The sequence below is a fragment of the Phalangium opilio genome, unplaced genomic scaffold (assembly GCF_054372755.1).
Source record: "Phalangium opilio isolate 3A_F unplaced genomic scaffold, DU_Popi_V2 ptg001662l_1, whole genome shotgun sequence".
Taxonomy (NCBI): domain Eukaryota; kingdom Metazoa; phylum Arthropoda; class Arachnida; order Opiliones; family Phalangiidae; genus Phalangium; species Phalangium opilio.
The window spans coordinates 1-24,378 of record NW_028324260.1 but is presented as its reverse complement, the minus strand read 5'-3'; the positions used below and the strand labels follow the sequence as shown (position 1 = coordinate 24,378).

The 24,378-nt window shown below is 43.9% G+C and overlaps 3 non-coding genes across 3 annotated transcripts; all 3 read left to right on the top strand.

Moving 5' to 3' along the window:
- The first annotated feature begins 14,355 nt into the window (after positions 1-14,355).
- Positions 14,356-14,477, top strand: TRNAL-CAA (transfer RNA leucine (anticodon CAA)). Its single transcript has 2 exons — positions 14,356-14,393; positions 14,432-14,477. It is a non-coding gene; the product is annotated as a tRNA-Leu (tRNA).
- Positions 14,478-19,786: 5,309 nt separating this feature from the next.
- TRNAL-CAA (transfer RNA leucine (anticodon CAA)) lies at positions 19,787-19,908 on the top strand. The gene is made up of 2 exons: positions 19,787-19,824; positions 19,863-19,908. It is a non-coding gene; the product is annotated as a tRNA-Leu (tRNA).
- Positions 19,909-20,910: 1,002 nt separating this feature from the next.
- TRNAL-CAA (transfer RNA leucine (anticodon CAA)) lies at positions 20,911-21,032 on the top strand. The gene is made up of 2 exons: positions 20,911-20,948; positions 20,987-21,032. It is a non-coding gene; the product is annotated as a tRNA-Leu (tRNA).
- Positions 21,033-24,378: the final 3,346 nt, after the last annotated feature.

Here is a 24,378-nt window from a genome sequence, read left to right as displayed (position 1 = left end):
GTTCACGATTTGAATCTGTTTATTCTGGTCCTTGTATGAGGGCGAGGGTTCGAATCATATTTTGACACGATATGTTTTAAGTAAATAACTGGATGAGATGTAATTTTAAAACGTCCAAATTAATCAGAACCACGTCAGGATGGCCGAGCGGTCTAAGGCGCCAGACTCAAGGGGCTTAGCTTCCTTCGTTCACGATGTGAATCTGTGTATTCTGGTCCTTGTATGAGGGCGAGGGTTCGAATTCAATTTTGACACTATATGTTTTAAGAAAATAACTGGATGAGATGTAATTTTAAAACGTCCAAATTACACAGAACCACGTCAGGATGGCCGAGCGGTCTAAGGCGCGAGACTCAAGGGGCTTAGCTTCCTTGGTTCACGATGTGAATCTGTGTATTCTGGTCCTCGTATGAGCGCGTGGGTTCGAATCCCACTTCTGACACGATATTGTTTATGAAAATAACTGGATGAGATGTAATTTTAAAACGTCCAAATTACACAAAACCACGTCAGGATGGCCGAGCAGTCTAAGGCGCGAGACTCAAGGGGCTTAGCTTCCTTCGTTCACGATTTGAATCTGTGTATTCTGGTCCTCGTATGAGGGCGTGGGTTCGAATCCCACTTCTGACACGATATGTTTTATAAAAATAACTCGAAGAGATGTAATTTTAACGTCTAAATTACTTAAAAGCACGTCAGGATGGCCGAGCGGTCTAAGGCGCCAGACTCAAGGGGCTTAGCTTCCTTCGTTCACGATTTGAATCTGTTTATTCTGGTCCTTGTATGAGGGCGAGGGTTCGAATCATATTTTGACACGATATGTTTTAAGAAAATAACTGGATGAGATGTAATTTTAAAACGTCCAAATTAATCAGAACCACGTCAGGATGGCCGAGCGGTCTAAGGCGCCAGACTCAAGGGGCTTAGCTTCCTTCGTTCACGAAGTGAATCTGTGTATTCTGGTCCTCGTATGAGGGCGTGGGTTCGAATTCCGCTTCTGACACGATATGTTTTATAAAAGTAATTCGAAGAGATGTAATTTTAAACGTCTAAATTACTTAAAACCACGTCAGGATGGCCGAGCGGTCTTAGGCACTAGACTCAAGGGGCTTAGCTTCCTAGGTTCACGATGTGAATCTGTGTATTCTGGTCCTCGTATGAGGGCGTGGGTTCGAATCCCACTTCCGACACGATTTTGTTTATGAAAATAACTGGATGAGATGTAATTTTAAAACGTCCAAATTACACAAAACCACGTCAGGATGGCCGAGGGGTCTAAGGCGCCAGACTCAAGGGGCTTAGCTTCCTTCGTTCACGATATGAATCTGTGTATTCTGGTCCTCGTATGAGGGCGTGGGTTCGAATTCCACTTCTGACACGATATGTTTTATAAAAGTAACTCGAAGAGATGTAATTTTAAACGTCTAAATTACTTAAAACCACGTCAGGATGGCCGAGCGGTCTTAGGCACTAGACTCAAGGGGCTTAGCTTCCTTGGTTCACGATGTGAATCTGTGTATTCTGGTCCTCGTATGAGGGCGTGGGTTCGAATCCCACTTCTGACACGATATTGTTTATGAAAATAACTGGATGAGATGTAATTTTAAAACGTCCAAATTACACAAAACCACGTCAGTATGGCCGAGCGGTCTAAGGCGCGAGACTCAAGGGGCTTAGCTTCCTTCGTTCACGATATGAATCTGTGTATTCTGGTCCTCGTATGAGGGCGTGGGTTCGAATCCCACTTCTGACACGATATGTTTTATAAAAATAACTCGAAGAGATGTAATTTTAACGTCTAAATTACTTAAAAGCACGTCAGGATGGCCGAGCGGTCTAAGGCGCCAGACTCAAGGGGCTTAGCTTCCTTCGTTCACGATTTGAATCTGTTTATTCTGGTCCTTGTATGAGGGCGAGGGTTCGAATCATATTTTGACACGATATGTTTTAAGAAAATAACTGGATGAGATGTAATTTTAAAACGTCCAAATTAATCAGAACCACGTCAGGATGGCCGAGCGGTCTAAGGCGCCAGACTCAAGGGGCTTAGCTTCCTTCGTTCACGAAGTGAATCTGTGTATTCTGGTCCTCGTATGAGGGCGTGGGTTCGAATTCCGCTTCTGACACGATATGTTTTATAAAAGTAATTCGAAGAGATGTAATTTTAAACGTCTAAATTACTTAAAACCACGTCAGGATGGCCGAGCGGTCTTAGGCACTAGACTCAAGGGGCTTAGCTTCCTAGGTTCACGATGTGAATCTGTGTATTCTGGTCCTCGTATGAGGGCGTGGGTTCGAATCCCACTTCCGACACGATTTTGTTTATGAAAATAACTGGATGAGATGTAATTTTAAAACGTCCAAATTACACAAAACCACGTCAGGATGGCCGAGGGGTCTAAGGCGCCAGACTCAAGGGGCTTAGCTTCCTTCGTTCACGATATGAATCTGTGTATTCTGGTCCTCGTATGAGGGCGTGGGTTCGAATTCCACTTCTGACACGATATGTTTTATAAAAGTAACTCGAAGAGATGTAATTTTAAACGTCTAAATTACTTAAAACCACGTCAGGATGGCCGAGCGGTCTTAGGCACTAGACTCAAGGGGCTTAGCTTCCTTGGTTCACGATGTGAATCTGTGTATTCTGGTCCTCGTATGAGGGCGTGGGTTCGAATCCCACTTCTGACACGATATTGTTTATGAAAATAACTGGATGAGATGTAATTTTAAAACGTCCAAATTACACAAAACCACGTCAGGATGGCCGAGCGGTCTAAGGCGCGAGACTCATGGGGCTTAGCTTCCTTCGTTCACGATTTGAATCTGTGCATTCTGGTCCTCTAATGAGGGCGTGGGTTCGAATCCCACTTCTGACACGATATGTTTTATAAAAATAACTCGAAGAGATGTTATTTTAACGTCTAAATTACTTAAAACCACGTCAGGATGGCCGAGCGGTCTAAGGCGCCAGACTCAAGGGGCTTAGCTTCCTTCGTTCACGATTTGAATCTGTTTATTCTGGTCCTTGTATGAGGGCGAGGGTTCGAATCATATTTTGACACGATATGTTTTAAGTAAATAACTGGATGAGATGTAATTTTAAAACGTCCAAATTAATCAGAACCACGTCAGGATGGCCGAGCGGTCTAAGGCGCCAGACTCAAGGGGCTTAGCTTCCTTCGTTCACGATGTGAATCTGTGTATTCTGGTCCTTGTATGAGGGCGAGGGTTCGAATTCAATTTTGACACTATATGTTTTAAGAAAATAACTGGATGAGATGTAATTTTAAAACGTCCAAATTACACAGAACCACGTCAGGATGGCCGAGCGGTCTAAGGCGCGAGACTCAAGGGGCTTAGCTTCCTTGGTTCACGATGTGAATCTGTGTATTCTGGTCCTCGTATGAGCGCGTGGGTTCGAATCCCACTTCTGACACGATATTGTTTATGAAAATAACTGGATGAGATGTAATTTTAAAACGTCCAAATTACACAAAACCACGTCAGGATGGCCGAGCAGTCTAAGGCGCGAGACTCAAGGGGCTTAGCTTCCTTCGTTCACGATTTGAATCTGTGTATTCTGGTCCTCGTATGAGGGCGTGGGTTCGAATCCCACTTCTGACACGATATGTTTTATAAAAATAACTCGAAGAGATGTAATTTTAACGTCTAAATTACTTAAAACCACGTCAGGATGGCCGAGCGGTCTAAGGCGCCAGACTCAAGGGGCTTAGCTTCCTTCGTTCACGATTTGAATCTGTTTATTCTGGTCCTTGTATGAGGGCGAGGGTTCGAATCATATTTTGACACGATATGTTTTAAGTAAATAACTGGATGAGATGTAATTTTAAAACGTCCAAATTAATCAGAACCACGTCAGGATGGCCGAGCGGTCTAAGGCGCCAGACTCAAGGGGCTTAGCTTCCTTCGTTCACGATGTGAATCTGTGTATTCTGGTCCTTGTATGAGGGCGAGGGTTCGAATTCAATTTTGACACTATATGTTTTAAGAAAATAACTGGATGAGATGTAATTTTAAAACGTCCAAATTACACAGAACCACGTCAGGATGGCCAAGCGGTCTAAGGCGCGAGACTCAAGGGGCTTAGCTTCCTTGGTTCACGATGTGAATCTGTGTATTCTGGTCGTCGTATGAGCGCGTGGGTTCGAATCCCACTTCTGACACGATATTGTTTATGAAAATAACTGGATGAGATGTAATTTTAAAACGTCCAAATTACACAAAACCACGTCAGTATGGCCGAGCGGTCTAAGGCGCGAGACTCAAGGGGCTTAGCTTCCTTCGTTCACGATATGAATCTGTGTATTCTGGTCCTCGTATGAGGGCGTGGGTTCGAATCCCACTTCTGACACGATATGTTTTATAAAAATAACTTGAAGAGATGTAATTTTAACGTCTAAATTACTTAAAACCACGTCAGGATGGCCGAGCGGTCTAAGGCGCCAGACTCAAGGGGCTTAGCTTCCTTCGTTCACGATTTGAATCTGTTTATTCTGGTCCTTGTATGAGGGCGAGGGTTCGAATCATATTTTGACACGATATGTTTTAAGAAAATAACTGGATGAGATGTAATTTTAAAACGTCCAAATTAATCAGAACCACGTCAGGATGGCCGAGCGGTCTAAGGCGCCAGACTCAAGGGGCTTAGCTTCCTTCGTTCACGAAGTGAATCTGTGTATTCTGGTCCTCGTATGAGGTAGTGGGTTCGAATTCCACTTCTGACACGATATGTTTTATAAAAGTAATTCGAAGAGATGTAATTTTAAACGTCTAAATTACTTAAAACCACGTCAGGATGGCCGAGCGGTCTTAGGCACTTGACTCAAGGGGCTTAGCTTCCTAGGTTCACGATGTGAATCTGTGTATTCTGGTCCTCGTATGAGGGCGTGGGTTCGAATCCCACTTCTGACACGATATTGTTTATGAAAATAACTGGATGAGATGTAATTTTAAAACGTCCAAATTACACAAAACCACGTCAGGATGGCCGAGGGGTCTAAGGCGCCAGACTCAAGGGGCTTAGCTTCCTTCGTTCACGATATGAATCTGTGTATTCTGGTCCTCGTATGAGGGCGTGGGTTCGAATTCCACTTCTGACACGATATGTTTTATAAAAGTAACTCGAAGAGATGTAATTTTAAACGTCTAAATTACTTAAAACCACGTCAGGATGGCCGAGCGGTCTTAGGCACTAGACTCAAGGGGCTTAGCTTCCTTGGTTCACGATGTGAATCTGTGTATTCTGGTCCTCGTATGAGGGCGTGGGTTCGAATCCCACTTCTGACACGATTTTGTTTATGAAAATAACTGGATGAGATGTAATTTTAAAACGTCCAAATTACACAAAACCACGTCAGGATGGCCGAGGGGTCTAAGGCGCCAGACTCAAGGGGCTTAGCTTCCTTCGTTCACGATATGAATCTGTGTATTCTGGTCCTCGTATGAGGGCGTGGGTTCGAATTCCACTTCTGACACGATATGTTTTATAAAAGTAACTCGAAGAGATGTAATTTTAAACGTCTAAATTACTTAAAACCACGTCAGGATGGCCGAGCGGTATTAGGCACTAGACTCAAGGGGCTTAGCTTCCTTGGTTCACGATGTGAATCTGTGTATTCTGGTCCTCGTATGAGGGCGTGGGTTCGAATCCCACTTCTGACACGATATTGTTTATGAAAATAACTGGATGAGATGTAATTTTAAAACGTCCAAATTACACAAAACCACGTCAGGATGGCCGAGCGGTCTAAGGCGCGAGACTCATGGGGCTTAGCTTCCTTCGTTCACGATTTGAATCTGTGCATTCTGGTCCTCTAATGAGGGCGTGGGTTCGAATCCCACTTCTGACACGATATGTTTTATAAAAATAACTCGAAGAGATGTAATTTTAACGTCTAAATTACTTAAAACCACGTCAGGATGGCCGAGCGGTCTAAGGCGCCAGACTCAAGGGGCTTAGCTTCCTTCGTTCACGATTTGAATCTGTTTATTCTGGTCCTTGTATGAGGGCGAGGGTTCGAATCATATTTTGACACGATATGTTTTAAGTAAATAACTGGATGAGATGTAATTTTAAAACGTCCAAATTAATCAGAACCACGTCAGGATGGCCGAGCGGTCTAAGGCGCCAGACTCAAGGGGCTTAGCTTCCTTCGTTCACGATGTGAATCTGTGTATTCTGGTCCTTGTATGAGGGCGAGGGTTCGAATTCAATTTTGACACTATATGTTTTAAGAAAATAACTGGATGAGATGTAATTTTAAAACGTCCAAATTACACAGAACCACGTCAGGATGGCCAAGCGGTCTAAGGCGCGAGACTCAAGGGGCTTAGCTTCCTTGGTTCACGACGTGAATCTGTGTATTCTGGTCGTCGTATGAGCGCGTGGGTTCGAATCCCACTTCTGACACGATATTGTTTATGAAAATAACTGGATGAGATGTAATTTTAAAACGTCCAAATTACACAAAACCACGTCAGTATGGCCGAGCGGTCTAAGGCGCGAGACTCAAGGGGCTTAGCTTCCTTCGTTCACGATATGAATCTGTGTATTCTGGTCCTCGTATGAGGGCGTGGGGTCGAATCCCACTTCTGACACGATATGTTTTATAAAAATAACTTGAAGAGATGTAATTTTAACGTCTAAATTACTTAAAACCACGTCAGGATGGCCGAGCGGTCTAAGGCGCCAGACTCAAGGGGCTTAGCTTCCTTCGTTCACGATTTGAATCTGTTTATTCTGGTCCTTGTATGAGGGCGAGGGTTCGAATCATATTTTGACACGATATGTTTTAAGAAAATAACTGGATGAGATGTAATTTTAAAACGTCCAAATTAATCAGAACCACGTCAGGATGGCCGAGCGGTCTAAGGCGCCAGACTCAAGGGGCTTAGCTTCCTTCGTTCACGAAGTGAATCTGTGTATTCTGGTCCTCGTATGAGGGCGTGGGTTCGAATTCCACTTCTGACACGATATGTTTTATAAAAGTAATTCGAAGAGATGTAATTTTAAACGTCTAAATTACTTAAAACCACGTCAGGATGGCCGAGCGGTCTTAGGCACTAGACTCAAGGGGCTTAGCTTCCTAGGTTCACGATGTGAATCTGTGTATTCTGGTCCTCGTATGAGGGCGTGGGTTCGAATCCCACTTCTGACACGATATTGTTTATGAAAATAACTGGATGAGATGTAATTTTAAAACGTCCAAATTACACAAAACCACGTCAGGATGGCCGAGGGGTCTAAGGCGCCAGACTCAAGGGGCTTAGCTTCCTTCGTTCACGATATGAATCTGTGTATTCTGGTCCTCGTATGAGGGCGTGGGTTCGAATTCCACTTCTGACACGATATGTTTTATAAAAGTAACTCGAAGAGATGTAATTTTAAACGTCTAAATTACTTAAAACCACGTCAGGATGGCCGAGCGGTCTTAGGCACTAGACTCAAGGGGCTTAGCTTCCTTGGTTCACGATGTGAATCTGTGTATTCTGGTCCTCGTATGAGGGCGTGGGTTCGAATCCCACTTCTGACACGATTTTGTTTATGAAAATAACTGGATGAGATGTAATTTTAAAACGTCCAAATTACACAAAACCACGTCAGGATGGCCGAGGGGTCTAAGGCGCCAGACTCAAGGGGCTTAGCTTCCTTCGTTCACGATATGAATCTGTGTATTCTGGTCCTCGTATGAGGGCGTGGGTTCGAATTCCACTTCTGACACGATATGTTTTATAAAAGTAACTCGAAGAGATGTAATTTTAAACGTCTAAATTACTTAAAACCACGTCAGGATGGCCGAGCGGTATTAGGCACTAGACTCAAGGGGCTTAGCTTCCTTGGTTCACGATGTGAATCTGTGTATTCTGGTCCTCGTATGAGGGCGTGGGTTCGAATCCCACTTCTGGCACGATATTGTTTATGAAAATAACTGGATGAGATGTAATTTTAAAACGTCCAAATTACACAAAACCACGTCAGGATGGCCGAGCGGTCTAAGGCGCGAGACTCATGGGGCTTAGCTTCCTTCGTTCACGATTTGAATCTGTGCATTCTGGTCCTCTAATGAGGGCGTGGGTTCGAATCCCACTTCTGACACGATATGTTTTATAAAAATAACTCGAAGAGATGTAATTTTAACGTCTAAATTACTTAAAACCACGTCAGGATGGCCGAGCGGTCTAAGGCGCCAGACTCAAGGGGCTTAGCTTCCTTCGTTCACGATTTGAATCTGTTTATTCTGGTCCTTGTATGAGGGCGAGGGTTCGAATCATATTTTGACACGATATGTTTTAAGTAAATAACTGGATGAGATGTAATTTTAAAACGTCCAAATTAATCAGAACCACGTCAGGATGGCCGAGCGGTCTAAGGCGCCAGACTCAAGGGGCTTAGCTTCCTTCGTTCACGATGTGAATCTGTGTATTCTGGTCCTTGTATGAGGGCGAGGGTTCGAATTCTATTTTGACACTATATGTTTTAAGAAAATAACTGGATGAGATGTAATTTTAAAACGTCCAAATTACACAGAACCACGTCAGGTTGGCCGAGCGGTCTAAGGCGCGAGACTCAAGGGGCTTAGCTTCCTTGGTTCACGATGTGAATCTGTGTATTCTGGTCCTCGTATGAGCGCGTGGGTTCGAATCCCACTTCTGACACGATATTGTTTATGAAAATAACTGGATGAGATGTAATTTTAAAACGTCCAAATTACACAAAACCACGTCAGGATGGCCGAGCAGTCTAAGGCGCGAGACTCAAGGGGCTTAGCTTCCTTCGTTCACGATTTGAATCTGTGTATTCTGGTCCTCGTATGAGGGCGTGGGTTCGAATCCCACTTCTGACACGATATGTTTTATAAAAATAACTCGAAGAGATGTAATTTTAACGTCTAAATTACTTAAAACCACGTCAGGATGGCCGAGCGGTCTAAGGCGCCAGACTCAAGGGGCTTAGCTTCCTTCGTTCACGATTTGAATCTGTTTATTCTGGTCCTTGTATGAGGGCGAGGGTTCGAATCATATTTTGACACGATATGTTTTAAGTAAATAACTGGATGAGATGTAATTTTAAAACGACCAAATTAATCAGAACCACGTCAGGATGGCCGAGCGGTCTAAGGCGCCAGACTCAAGGGGCTTAGCTTCCTTCGTTCACGATGTGAATCTGTGTATTCTGGTCCTTGTATGAGGGCGAGGGTTCGAATTCAATTTTGACACTATATGTTTTAAGAAAATAACTGGATGAGATGTAATTTTAAAACGTCCAAATTACACAGAACCACGTCAGGATGGCCGAGCGGTCTAAGGCGCGAGACTCAAGGGGCTTAGCTTCCTTGGTTCACGATGTGAATCTGTGTATTCTGGTCGTCGTATGAGCGCGTGGGTTCGAATCCCACTTCTGACACGATATTGTTTATGAAAATAACTGGATGAGATGTAATTTTAAAACGTCCAAATTACACAAAACCACGTCAGTATGGCCGAGCGGTCTAAGGCGCGAGACTCAAGGGGCTTAGCTTCCTTCGTTCACGATATGAATCTGTGTATTCTGGTCCTCGTATGAGGGCGTGGGTTCGAATCCCACTTCTGACACGATATGTTTTATAAAAATAACTTGAAGAGATGTAATTTTAACGTCTAAATTACTTAAAACCACGTCAGGATGGCCGAGCGGTCTAAGGCGCCAGACTCAAGGGGCTTAGCTTCCTTCGTTCACGATTTGAATCTGTTTATTCTGGTCCTTGTATGAGGGCGAGGGTTCGAATCATATTTTGACACGATATGTTTTAAGAAAATAACTGGATGAGATGTAATTTTAAAACGTCCAAATTAATCAGAACCACGTCAGGATGGCCGAGCGGTCTAAGGCGCCAGACTCAAGGGGCTTAGCTTCCTTCGTTCACGAAGTGAATCTGTGTATTCTGGTCCTCGTATGAGGGCGTGGGTTCGAATTCCACTTCTGACACGATATGTTTTATAAAAGTAATTCGAAGAGATGTAATTTTAAACGTCTAAATTACTTAAAACCACGTCAGGATGGCCGAGCGGTCTTAGGCACTAGACTCAAGGGGCTTAGCTTCCTTGGTTCACGATGTGAATCTGTGTATTCTGGTCCTCGTATGAGCGCGTGGGTTCGAATCCCACTTCTGACACGATATTGTTTATGAAAATAACTGGATGAGATGTAATTTTAAAACGTCCAAATTACACAAAACCACGTCAGGATGGCCGAGCAGTCTAAGGCGCGAGACTCAAGGGGCTTAGCTTCCTTCGTTCACGATTTGAATCTGTGTATTCTGGTCCTCGTATGAGGGCGTGGGTTCGAATCCCACTTCTGACACGATATGTTTTATAAAAATAACTCGAAGAGATGTAATTTTAACGTCTAAATTACTTAAAACCACGTCAGGATGGCCGAGCGGTCTAAGGCGCCAGACTCAAGGGGCTTAGCTTCCTTCGTTCACGATTTGAATCTGTTTATTCTGGTCCTTGTATGAGGGCGAGGGTTCGAATCATATTTTGACACGATATGTTTTAAGTAAATAACTGGATGAGATGTAATTTTAAAACGACCAAATTAATCAGAACCACGTCAGGATGGCCGAGCGGTCTAAGGCGCCAGACTCAAGGGGCTTAGCTTCCTTCGTTCACGATGTGAATCTGTGTATTCTGGTCCTTGTATGAGGGCGAGGGTTCGAATTCAATTTTGACACTATATGTTTTAAGAAAATAACTGGATGAGATGTAATTTTAAAACGTCCAAATTACACAGAACCACGTCAGGATGGCCGAGCGGTCTAAGGCGCGAGACTCAAGGGGCTTAGCTTCCTTGGTTCACGATGTGAATCTGTGTATTCTGGTCGTCGTATGAGCGCGTGGGTTCGAATCCCACTTCTGACACGATATTGTTTATGAAAATAACTGGATGAGATGTAATTTTAAAACGTCCAAATTACACAAAACCACGTCAGTATGGCCGAGCGGTCTAAGGCGCGAGACTCAAGGGGCTTAGCTTCCTTCGTTCACGATATGAATCTGTGTATTCTGGTCCTCGTATGAGGGCGTGGGTTCGAATCCCACTTCTGACACGATATGTTTTATAAAAATAACTTGAAGAGATGTAATTTTAACGTCTAAATTACTTAAAACCACGTCAGGATGGCCGAGCGGTCTAAGGCGCCAGACTCAAGGGGCTTAGCTTCCTTCGTTCACGATTTGAATCTGTTTATTCTGGTCCTTGTATGAGGGCGAGGGTTCGAATCATATTTTGACACGATATGTTTTAAGAAAATAACTGGATGAGATGTAATTTTAAAACGTCCAAATTAATCAGAACCACGTCAGGATGGCCGAGCGGTCTAAGGCGCCAGACTCAAGGGGCTTAGCTTCCTTCGTTCACGAAGTGAATCTGTGTATTCTGGTCCTCGTATGAGGGCGTGGGTTCGAATTCCACTTCTGACACGATATGTTTTATAAAAGTAATTCGAAGAGATGTAATTTTAAACGTCTAAATTACTTAAAACCACGTCAGGATGGCCGAGCGGTCTTAGGCACTAGACTCAAGGGGCTTAGCTTCCTAGGTTCACGATGTGAATCTGTGTATTCTGGTCCTCGTATGAGGGCGTGGGTTCGAATCCCACTTCTGACACGATATTGTTTATGAAAATAACTGGATGAGATGTAATTTTAAAACGTCCAAATTACGCAAAACAACGTCAGGATGGCCGAGCGGTCTAAGGCGCGAGACTCAAGGGGCTTAGCTTCCTTCGTTCACGATTTGAATCTGTGTATTCTGGTCCTCGTATGAGGGCGTGGGTTCGAATCCCACTTCTGACACGATATGTTTTAAGAAAATAACTGGATGAGATGTAATTTTAAAACGTCCAAATTACACAGAACCACGTCAGGATGGCCGAGCGGTCTAAGGCGCGAGACTCAAGGGGCTTAGCTTCCTTCGTTCACGATGTGAATCTGTGTATTCTGGTCCTCGTATGTGGGCGTGGGTTCGAATTCCACTTCTGACACGATATGTTTTATAAAAGTAATTCGAAGAGATGTAATTTTAAACGTCTAAATTACTTAAAACCACGTCAGGATGGCCGAGCGGTCTAAGGCGCCAGACTCAAGGGGATTAGCTTCCTTCGTTCACGATGTGAATCTGTTTATTCTGGTCCTTGTATGAGGGCGAGGGTTCGAATTCAATTTTGACACGATATGTTTTAAGAAAATAACTGGATGAGATGTAATTTTAAAACGTCCAAATTACACAGAACCACGTCAGGATGGCCGAGCGGTCTTAGGCACTAGACTCAAGGGGCTTAGCTTCCTTGGTTCACGATGTGAATCTGTGTAATCTGGTCCTCGTATGAGGGCGTGGGTTCGAATCCCACTTCTGACACGATATTGTTTATGAAAATAACTGGATGAGATGTAATTTTAAAACGTCCAAATTACACAAAACCACGTCAGGATGGCCGAGCGGTCTAAGGCGCGAGACTCAAGGGGCTTAGCTTCCTTCGTTCACGATTTGAATCTGTGTATTCTGGTCCTCGTATGAGGGCGTGGGTTCGAATCCCACTTCTGACACGATATGTTTTATAAAAATAACTCGAAGAGATGTAATTTTAACGTCTAAATTACTTAAAACCACGTCAGGATGGCCGAGCGGTCTAAGGCGCCAGACTCAAGGGGCTCAGCTTCCTTCGTTCACGATTTGAATCTGTTTATTCTGGTCCTTGTATGAGGGCGAGGGTTCGAATCATATTTTGACATGATATGTTTTAAGAAAATAACTGGATGAGATGTAATTTTAAAACGTCCAAATTAATCAGAACCACGTCAGGATGGCCGAGCGGTCTAAGGCGCCAGACTCAAGGGGCTTAGCTTCCTTCGTTCACGAAGTGAATCTGTGTATTCTGGTCCTCGTATGAGGGCGTGGGTTCGAATTCCACTTCTGACACGATATGTTTTAAGAAAATAACTGGATGAGATGTAATTTTAAAACGTCCAAATTACACAAAACCATGTCAGGATGGCCGAGCGGTCTAAGGCGCCAGACTCAAGGGGATTAGCTTCCTTCGTTCACGATGTGAATCTGTTTATTCTGGTCCTTGTATGAGGGCGAGGGTTCGAATTCAATTTTGACACGATATGTTTTAAGAAAATAACTGGATGAGATGTAATTTTAAAACGTCCAAATTACACAAAACCACGTCAGGATGGCCGAGCGGTCTAAGGCGCCAGACTCAAGGGGCTTAGCTTCCTTCGTTCACGATGTGAATCTGTGTATTCTGGTCCTCGTATGAGGGCGTGGGTTCGAATTCCACTTCTGACACGATATGTTTTATAAAAGTAATTCGAAGAGATGTAATTTTAAACGTCTAAATTACTTAAAACCACGTCAGGATGGCCGAGCGGTCTAAGGCGCCAGACTCAAGGGGATTAGCTTCCTTCGTTCACGATGTGAATCTGTTTATTCTGGTCCTTGTATGAGGGCGAGGGTTCGAATTCAATTTTGACACGATATGTTTTAAGAAAATAACTGGATGAGATGTAATTTTAAAACGTCCAAATTACACAGAACCACGTCAGGATGGCCGAGCGGTCTTAGGCACTAGACTCAAGGGGATTAGCTTCCTTCGTTCACGATGTGAATCTTTGTATTCTGGTCCTCGTATGAGGGCGTGGGTTCGAATCCCACTTCTGACACGATATTGTTTATGAAAATAACTGGATGAGATGTAATTTTAAAACGTCCAAATTACACAAAACCACGTCAGGATGGCCGAGCGGTCTAAGGCGCGAGACTCAAGGGGCTTAGCTTCCTTCGTTCACGATTTGAATCTGTTTATTCTGGTCCTTGTATGAGGGCGAGGGTTCGAATTCAATTTTGACACGATATGTTTTAAGAAAATAACTGGATGAGATGTAATTTTAAAACGTCCAAATTACACAAAACCACGTCAGGATGGCCGAGCGGTCTAAGGCGCGAGACTCAAGGGGCTTAGCTTCCTTCGTTCACGATGTGAATCTGTGTATTCTGGTCCTCGTATGAGGGCGTGGGTTCGAATTCCACTTCTGACACGATATGTTTTATAAAAGTAATTCGAAGAGATGTAATTTTAAACGTCTAAATTACTTAAAACCACGTCAGGATGGCCGAGCGGTCTAAGGCGCCAGACTCAAGGGGATTAGCTTCCTTCGTTCACGATGTGAATCTGTGTATTCTGGTCCTCGTATGAGGGCGTGGGTTCGAATTCCACTTCTGACACGATATGTTTTATAAAAGTAATTCGAAGAGATGTAATTTTAAACGTCTAAATTACTTAAAACCACGTCAGGATGGCCGAGCGGTCTAAGGCGCCAGACTCAAGGGGATTAGCTTCCTTCGTTCACGATGTGAATCTGTGTATTCTGGTCCTCGTATGAGGGCGTGGGTTCGAATCCCACTTCTGACACGATATTGTTTATGAAAATAACTGGATGAGATGTAATTTTAAAACGTCCAAATTACACAAAACCACGTCAGGATGGCCGAGCGGTCTAAGGCGTGAGACTCAAGGGGCTTAGCTTCCTTCGTTCACGATTTGAATCTGTGTATTCTGGTCCTCGTATGAGGGCGTGGGTTCGAATCCCACTTCTGACACGATCTGTTTTATAAAAATAACTCGAAGAGATGTAATTTTAACGTCTAAATTACTTAAAACCACGTCAGGATGGCCGAGCGGTCTAAGGCGCCAGACTCAAGGGGCTTAGCTTCCTTCGTTCACGATTTGAATCTGTTTATTCTGGTCCTTGTATGAGGGCGAGGGTTCGAATCTTATTTTGACACGATATGTTTTAAGAAAATAACTGGATGAGATGTAATTTTAAAACGTCCAAATTAATCAGAACCACGTCAGGATGGCCGAGCGGTCTAAGGCGCCAGACTCAAGGGGCTTAGCTTCCTTCGTTCACGAAGTGAATCTGTGTATTCTGGTCCTTGTATGAGGGCGAGGGTTCGAATTCAATTTTGACACGATATGTTTTAAGAAAATAACTGGATGAGATGTAATTTTAAAACGTCCAAATTACACAGAACCACGTCAGGATGGCCGAGCGGTCTAAGGCGCGAGACTCAAGGGGCTTAGCTTCCTTCGTTCACGATGTGAATCTGTGTATTCTGGTCCTCGTATGAGGGCGTGGGTTCGAATTCCACTTCTGACACGATATGTTTTATAAAAGTAATTCGAAGAGATGTAATTTTAAACGTCTAAATTACTTAAAACCACGTCTGGATGGCTGAGCGGTCTTAGGCGCTAGACTCAAGGGGCTTAGTTTCCTTCGTTCACGATGTGAATCTGTGTATTCTGGTCCTCGTATGAGGGCGTGGGTTCGAATCAAATTTTGACACGATATATTTTAAGAAAATAACTGGGTGAGATATAATTTTAAAACGTCCAAATTACACAAAACCACGTCTGGATGGCCGAGCGGTCTAAGGCGCGAGACTCAAGGGGCTTAGCTTCCTTCGTTCACGATATGAATCTGTGTATTCTGGTCCTCGTATGAGGGCGTGGGTTCGAATTCCACTTCTGACACGATATGTTTTATAAAAGTAACTCGAAGAGATGTAATTTTAAACGTCTAAATTAATTAAAACCACGTCAGGATGGCCGAGTGGTCTTAGGCACTAGACTCAAGGGGCTTAGCTTCCTTGGTTCACGATGTGAATCTGTGTATTCTGGTCCTCGTATGAGCGCGTGGGTTCGAATCCCACTTCTGACACGATATTGTTTATGAAAATAACTGGATGAGATGTAATTTTAAAACGTCCAAATTACACAAAACCACGTCAGTATGGCCGAGCGGTCTAAGGCGCGAGACTCAAGGGGCTTAGCTTCCTTCGCTCACGATATGAATCTGTGTATTCTGGTCCTCGTATGAGTGCGTGGGTTCGAATCCCACTTCTGACACGATATGTTTTATAAAAATAACTCGAAGAGATGTAATTCTAACGTCTAAATTACTTAAAACCACGTCAGGATGGCCGAGCGGTCTAAGGCGTGAGACTCAAGGGGCTTAGCTTCCTTCGTTCACGATTTGAATCTGTGTATTCTGGTCCTCGTATGAGGGCGTGGGTTCGAATCCCACTTCTGACACGATATGTTTTAAGAAAATAACTGGATGAGATGTAATTTTAAAACGTCCAAATTAATCAGAACCACGTCAGGATGGCCGAGCGGTCTAAGGCGCCAGACTCAAGGGGCTTAGCTTCCTTCGTTCACGAAGTGAATCTGTGTATTCTGGTCCTCGTATGAGGGCGTGGGTTCGAATTCCACTTCTGACACGATATGTTTTAAGAAAATAACTGGATGAGATGTAATTTTAAAACGTCCAAATTACACAAAACCACGTCAGGATGGCCGAGCGGTCTAAGGCGCCAGACTCAAGGGGATTAGCTTCCTTCGCTCACGATGTGAATCTGTTAATTCTGGTCCTTGTATGAGGGCGAGGGTTCGAATTCAATTTTGACACGATATGTTTTAAGAAAATAACTGGATGAGATGTAATTTTAAAACGTCCAAATTACACAGAACCACGTCAGGATGGCCGAGCGGTCTAAGGCGCGAGACTCAAGGGGCTTAGCTTCCTTCGTTCACGATGTGAATCTGTGTATTCTGGTCCTCGTATGAGGGCGTGGGTTCGAATTCCACTTCTGACACGATATGTTTTATAAAAGTAATTCGAAGAGATGTAATTTTAAACGTCTAAATTACTTAAAACCACGTCTGGATGGCTGAGCGGTCTTAGGCGCTAGACTCAAGGGGCTTAGTTTCCTTCGTTCACGATGTGAATCTGTGTATTCTGGTCCTCGTATGAGGGCGTGGGTTCGAATCAAATTTTGACACGATATATTTTAAGAAAATAACTGGGTGAGATATAATTTTAAAACGTCCAAATTACACAAAACCACGTCTGGATGGCCGAGCGGTCTAAGGCGCGAGACTCAAGGGGCTTAGCTTCCTTCGTTCACGATGTAAATCTGTGCATTCTGGACCTCGTATGAGGGCGTGGGTTCGAATCCCACTTCTGATACGATATTGTTTATGAAAATAACTGGATGAGATGTAATTTTAAATCGTCCAAATTACACAAAACCACGTCAGGATGGCCGAGCGGTCTAAGGCGCGAGACTCAAGGGGCTTAGCTTCCTTCCTTCACGATGTAAATCTGTGTATTCTGGTCCTCGTATGAGGGCGTGGGTTCGAATCCCACTTCTGACACGATATTGTTTATGAAATTAACTGGATGAGATGTAATTTTAAAACGTCCAAATTACACAAAACCACGTCAGGATGGCCGAGGGGTCTAAGGCGCCAGACTCAAGGGGCTTAGCTTCCTTCGTTCACGATATGAATCTGTGTATTCTGGTCCTCGTATGAGGGCGTGGGTTCGAATTCCACTTCTGACACGATATGTTTTATAAAAGTAACTCGAAGAGATGTAATTTTAAACGTCTAAATTACTTAAAACCACGTCAGGATGGCCGAGTGGTCTTAGGCACTAGACTCAAGGGGCTTAGCTTCCTTGGTTCACGATGTGAATCTGTGTATTCTGGTCCTCGTATGAGCGCGTGGGTTCGAATCCCACTTCTGACACGATATTGTTTATGAAAATAACTGGATGAGATGTAATTTTAAAACGTCCAAATTACACAAAACCACGTCAGTATGGCCGAGCGGTCTAAGGCGCGAGACTCAAGGGGCTTAGCTTCCTTCGTTCACGATATGAATCTGTGTATTCTGGTCCTCGTATGAGGGCGTGGGTTCGAATCCCACTTCTGACACGATATGTTTTATAAAAATAACTCGAAGAGATGTAATTTTAACGTCTAAATTACTTAAAACCACGTCAGGATGGCCGAGCGGTCTAAGGCGTGAGACTCAAGGGGCTTAGCTTCCTTCGTTCACGATTTGAATCTGTGTATTCTGGTCCTCGTATGAGGGCGTGGGTTCGAATCCCACTTCTGACACGATATGTTTTAACAAAATAACTGGATGAGATGTAATTTTAAAACGTCCAAATTAATCAGAACCACGTCAGGATGGCCGAGCGGTCTAAGGCGCCAGACTCAAGGGGCTTAGCTTCCTTCGTTCACGAAGTGAATCTGTGTATTCTGGTCCTCGTATGAGGGCGTGGGTTCGAATTCCACTTCTGACACGATATGTTTTAAGAAAATAACTGGATGAGATGTAATTTTAAAACGTCCAAATTACACAAAACCACGTCAGGATGGCCGAGCGGTCTAAGGCGCCAGACTCAAGGGGATTAGCTTCCTTCGTTCACGATGTGAATCTGTTAATTCTGGTCCTTGTATGAGGGCGAGGGTTCGAATTCAATTTTGACACGATATGTTTTAAGAAAATAACTGGATGAGATGTAATTTTAAAACGTCCAAATTACACAGAACCACGTCAGGATGGCCGAGCGGTCTAAGGCGCGAGACTCAAGGGGCTTAGCTTCCTTCGTTCACGATGTGAATCTGTGTATTCTGGTCCTCGTATGAGGGCGTGGGTTCGAATTCCACTTCTGACACGATATGTTTTATAAAAGTAATTCGAAGAGATGTAATTTTAAACGTCTAAATTACTTAAAACCACCTCTGGATGGCTGAGCGGTCTTAGGCGCTAGACTCAAGGGGCTTAGTTTCCTTCGTTCACGATGTGAATCTGTGTATTCTGGTCCTCGTATGAGGGCGTGGGTTCGAATCAAATTTTGACACGATATATTTTAAGAAAATAACTGGGTGAGATATAATTTTAAAACGTCCAAATTACACAAAACCACGTCTGGATGGCCGAGCGGTCTAAGGCGCGAGACTCAAGGGGCTTAGCTTCCTTCGTTCACGATGTAAATCTGTGCATTCTGGTCCTCGTATGAGGGCGTGGGTTCGAATCCCACTTCTGATACGATATTGTTTATGAAAATAACTGGATGAGATGTAATTTTAAATCGTCCAAATTACACAAAACCACGTCAGGATGGCCGAGCGGTCTAAGGCGCGAGACTCAAGGGGCTTAGCTTCCTTCCTTCACGATGTAAATCTGTGTATTCTGGTCCTCGTATGAGGGCGTGGGTTCGAATCCCACTTCTGACACGATATTGTTTATGAAATTAACTGGATGAGATGTAATTTTAAAACGTCCAAATTACACAAAACCACGTCAGGATGGCCGAGGGGTCTAAGGCGCCAGACTCAAGGGGCTTAGCTTCCTTCGTTCACGATATGAATCTGTGTATTCTGGTCCTCGTATGAGGGCGTGGGTTCGAATTCCACTTCTGACACGATATGTTTTATAAAAGTAACTCGAAGAGATGTAATTTTAAACGTCTAAATTACTTAAAACCACGTCAGGATGGCCGAGTGGTCTTAGGCACTAGACTCAAGGGGCTTAGCTTCCTTGGTTCACGATGTGAATCTGTGTATTCTGGTCCTCGTATGAGCGCGTGGGTTCGAATCCCACTTCTGACACGATATTGTTTATGAAAATAACTGGATGAGATGTAATTTTAAAACGTCCAAATTACACAAAACCACGTCAGTATGGCCGAGCGGTCTAAGGCGCGAGACTCAAGGGGCTTAGCTTCCTTCGTTCACGATATGAATCTGTGTATTCTGGTCCTCGTATGAGGGCGTGGGTTCGAATCCCACTTCTGACACGATATGTTTTATAAAAATAACTCGAAGAGATGTAATTTTAACGTCTAAATTACTTAAAACCACGTCAGGATGGCCGAGCGGTCTAAGGCGCCAGACTCAAGGGGCTTAGCTTCCTTCGTTCACGATGTGAATCTGTGTATTCTGGTTCTCGTATGAGGGCGTGGGTTCGAATCCCACTTCTGACACGATTTGTTTTAAGAAAATAACTGGATGATATATAATTTTAAAACGTCCAAATTACATAAAACCACGTCTGGATGGCCGAGCGGTCTAATGCGCCAGACTCAAGGGGCTTAGCTTCCTTCGTTCACGATGTGAATCTGTGTATTCTGGTCCTTGTATGAGGGCGTGGGTTCGAATCCCACTTCTGACACGATATTGTTTATGAAATTAACTGGATGAGATGTAATTTTAAAACGTCCAAATTACACAAAACCACGTCAGGATGGCCGAGGGGTCTAAGGCGCCAGACTCAAGGGGCTTAGCTTCCTTCGTTCACGATATGAATCTGTGTATTCTGGTCCTCGTATGAGGGCGTGGGTTCGAATTCCACTTCTGACACGATATGTTTTATAAAAGTAACTCGAAGAGATGTAATTTTAAACGTCTAAATTACTTAAAACCACGTCAGGATGGCCGAGTGGTCTTAGGCACTAGACTCAAGGGGCTTAGCTTCCTTGGTTCACGATGTGAATCTGTATATTCTGGTCCTCGTATGAGGGCGTGGGTTCGAATCCCACTTCTGACGCGATATTGTTTATGAAAATAACTGGATGAGATGTAATTTTAAAACGTCCAAATTACACAAAACCACGTCAGGATGGCCGAGCGGTCTAAGGCGCGAGACTCAAGGGGCTTAGCTTCCTTCGTTCACGATATGAATCTGTGTATTCTGGTCCTCGTATGAGGGCGTGGGTTCGAATCCCACTTCTGACACGATATGTTTTATAAACATAACTCGAAGAGATGTAATTTTAACGTCTAAATTACTTAAAACCACGTCAGGATGGCCGAGCGGTCTAAGGCGCCAGACTCAAGGGGCTTAGCTTCCTTCGTTCACGATTTGAATCTGTTTATTCTGGTCCTTGTATGAGGGCGAGGGTTCGAATCATATTTTGACACGATATGTTTTAAGAAAATAACTGGATGAGATGTAATTTTAAAACGTCCAAATTAATCAGAACCACGTCAGGATGGCCGAGCGGTCTAAGGCGCCAGACTCAAGGGGCTTAGCTTCCTTCGTTCACGATGTGAATGTGTGTATTCTGGTCCTCGTATGAGGGCGTGGGTTCGAATCCCACTTCTGACACGATTTGTTTTAAGAAAATAACTGGGTGAGATATAATTTTAAAACGTCCAAATTACATAAAACCACGTCTGGATGGCCGAGCGGTCTAAGGCGCGAGACTCAAGGGGCTTAGCTTCCTTCGTTCACGATGTAAATCTGTGTATTCATGTCCTCGTATGAGGGCGTGGGTTCGAATCCCACTTCTGACACGATATTGTTTATGAAAATAACTGGATGAGATGTAATTTGAAAACGTCCAAATTACTTAAAACCACGTCAGGATGGCCGAGCCGTCTTAGGCGCTAGACTCAAGGGGCTTAGCTTCCTTCGTTCACGATGTGAATCTGTGTATTCTGGTCCTCGTATGAGGGCGTGGGTTCGAGTCCCACTTCTGACACGATATGTTTTATAAAAGTAACTCGAAGAGATGTAATTTTGAACGCCTAAATTAATTAAAACCACGTCAGGATGGCCGAGCCGTCTTAGGCGCCAGACTCAAGGGGCTTAGCTTCCTTCGTTCACGATGTGAAACTGTGTGTTCTGGTCCTCGTATGAGGGCGTGGGTTCGAATCCCACTTCTGACACGATACGTTTTAAGAAAATAACTGGATGAGATGTAATTTCAAACGTCTAAATTACTTAAAACCACGTCAGGATGGCTGAGCGGTCTAAGGCGCCAGACTCAAGGGACTTAGCTTCCTTCGTTCACGATTTGAAACTGTTTATTCTGGTCCTTGTATGAGGGCGAGGGTTCGAATCATTTTTGACACGATATGTTTTAAGAAAATAACTGGATGAGATGTAATTTTAAAACGTCCAAATTACTCAGAACCACGTCAGGATGGCCGAGCGGTCTAAGGCGCGAGACTCAAGGGGCTTAGCTTCCTTCGTTCACGATGTGAATCTGTGTATTCTGGTCCTCGTATGAGGGCGTGGGTTCGAATTCCACTTCTGACACGATATGTTTTATAAAAGTAATTCGAAGAGATGTAATTTTAAACGTCTAAATTACTTAAAACCACGTCTGGATGGCTGAGCGGTCTTAGGCGCTAGACTCAAGGGGCTTAGCTTCCTTCGTTCACGATGTGAATCTGTGTATTCTGGTCCTCGTATGAGGGCGTGGGTTCGAATCCTACTTCTGACACGATTTGTTTTAAGAAAATAACTGGATGAGATATAATTTTAAAACGTCCAAATTACATAAAACCACGTCTGGATGGGCGAGCGGTCTAATGCGCCAGACTCAAGGGGCTTAGCTTGCTTCGTTCACGATATGAATCTGTGTATTCTGGTCCTTGTATGAGGGCGTGGGTTCGAATCCCACTTCTGACACGATATGTTTTAAGAAAATAACTGGGTGAGATATAATTTTAAAACGTCCAAATTACATAAAACCACGTCTGGATGGCCGATCGGTCTAATGCGCCAGACTCAAGGGGCTTAGCTTCCTTCGTTCACGATATGAATCTGTGTATTCTGGTCCTTGTATGAGGGCGTGGGTTCGAATCCCACTTCTGGCACGATATGTTTTAAGAAAATAACTGGGTGAGATATAATTTTAAAACGTCCAAATTACATAAAACCACGTCTGGATGGCCGAGCGGTCTAAGGCGCGAGACTCAAGGGGCTTAGCTTCCTTCGTTCACGATGTAATCTGTGTATTCATGTCCTCGTATGAGGGCGTGGGTTCGAATCCCACTTCTGACACGATATTGTTTATGAAAATAACTGGATGAGATGTAATTTTAAAACGTCTAAATTACTTAAAACCACGTCAGGATGGCCGAGCCGTCTTAGGCGCTAGACTCAAGGGGCTTAGCTTCCTTCGTTCACGATGTGAATCTGTGTATTCTGGTCCTCGTATGAGGGCGTGGGTTCCAGTCCCACTTCTGACACGATATGTTTTATAAAAGTAATTCGAAGAGATGTAATTTTGAACGCCTAAATTAATTAAAACCACGTCAGGATGGCCGAGCCGTCTCAGGCGCCAAACTCAAGGGGCTTAGCTTCCTTCGTTCACGATGTGAATCTGTGTGTTCTGGTCCTCGTATGAGGGCGTGGGTTCGAATCCCACTTCTGACACGATACGTTTTAAGAAAATAACTGGATGAGATGTAATTTCAAACGTCTAAATTACTTAAAACACGTCAGGATGGCTGAGCGGTCTAAGGCGCCAGACTCAAGGGACTTAGCTTCCTTCATTCACGATGTGAATCTGTGAATTCTGGTCGTCGTGTGAGGGCGTGGGTTCGAATCCCACTTCTGGCACGATATGTTTTATAAAAATAACTCGAAGAGATGTAATTTTGAACGCCTAAATTAATTAAAACCACGTCAGGATGGCCGAGCCGTCTCAGGCGCCAAACTCAAGGGGCTTAGCTTCCTTCGTTCACGATTTGAATCTGTTCATTCTGGTCCTTGTATGAGGGCGAGGGTTAGAATCATATTTTGACTCGATATGTTTTAAGAAAATAACTGGATGAGATGTAATTTTAAAACGTCCAAATTACTCAGAAACACGTCAGGATGGCCGAGCGGTCTAAGGCGCCAGACTCAAGGGGCTTAGCTTCCTTCATTCACGATGTGAATCTGTGAATTCTGGTCGTCGTGTGAGGGCGTGGGTTCGAATCCCACTTCTGGCACGATATGTTTTATAAAAATAACTCGAAGAGATGTAATTTTAAACGTCTAAATTACTTAAAACCACGTCAGGATGGCCGAGCGGTCTAAGGCGCCAGACTCAAGGGGCTTAGCTTCATTCGTGTACGATATGAATCTGTGTATTCTGCTGGGTAAGAAATGGAACCATAAAGCTTCCCTCGAACTTATTTTCGAACTTATCATGATGAACTAAATCGAAATGCTCATGGAGAAGCCGCTTCGGTTGGAAAATAGCAAAAACCCACGCCGTCACTGGCTCACTCTCCAGATTTTCCATCCTCCTCATTGGTCGGGAAAAAAACGGATTTCAAGTTGTTTAAAACCTATAAATAGTACTCGGCGCTCTCCTATGACCATTCTCTTCTCTTGCGATTTCTCCCTCCGAGACAAAATACTTTCAAAGCCTTTTTAAAAAATTGATCATACCAGTTTTTTACCTCTCCGTGTGACGTAGTCCAGGAGAGGTTCTGTAACGGCCGTGTCTGTCTGTGTGTCTGTGTGTCTGTTTGTGTGTCTGTCTGTCCGTTGTTACACCCACGTGACCGCGTTCGCAGTTTGCGTATCGGAGCAAACGTGTTCGCCATTTCCGAACTGTTTTCACAGTCACGGAAATAGCTCCTCTACTTGAGTTCTCACACCACCATCTTCTGGTCTTTGTCCATCCCACACGAACACTACTCTGTACATACTGGCTTCGTTTTTAAAG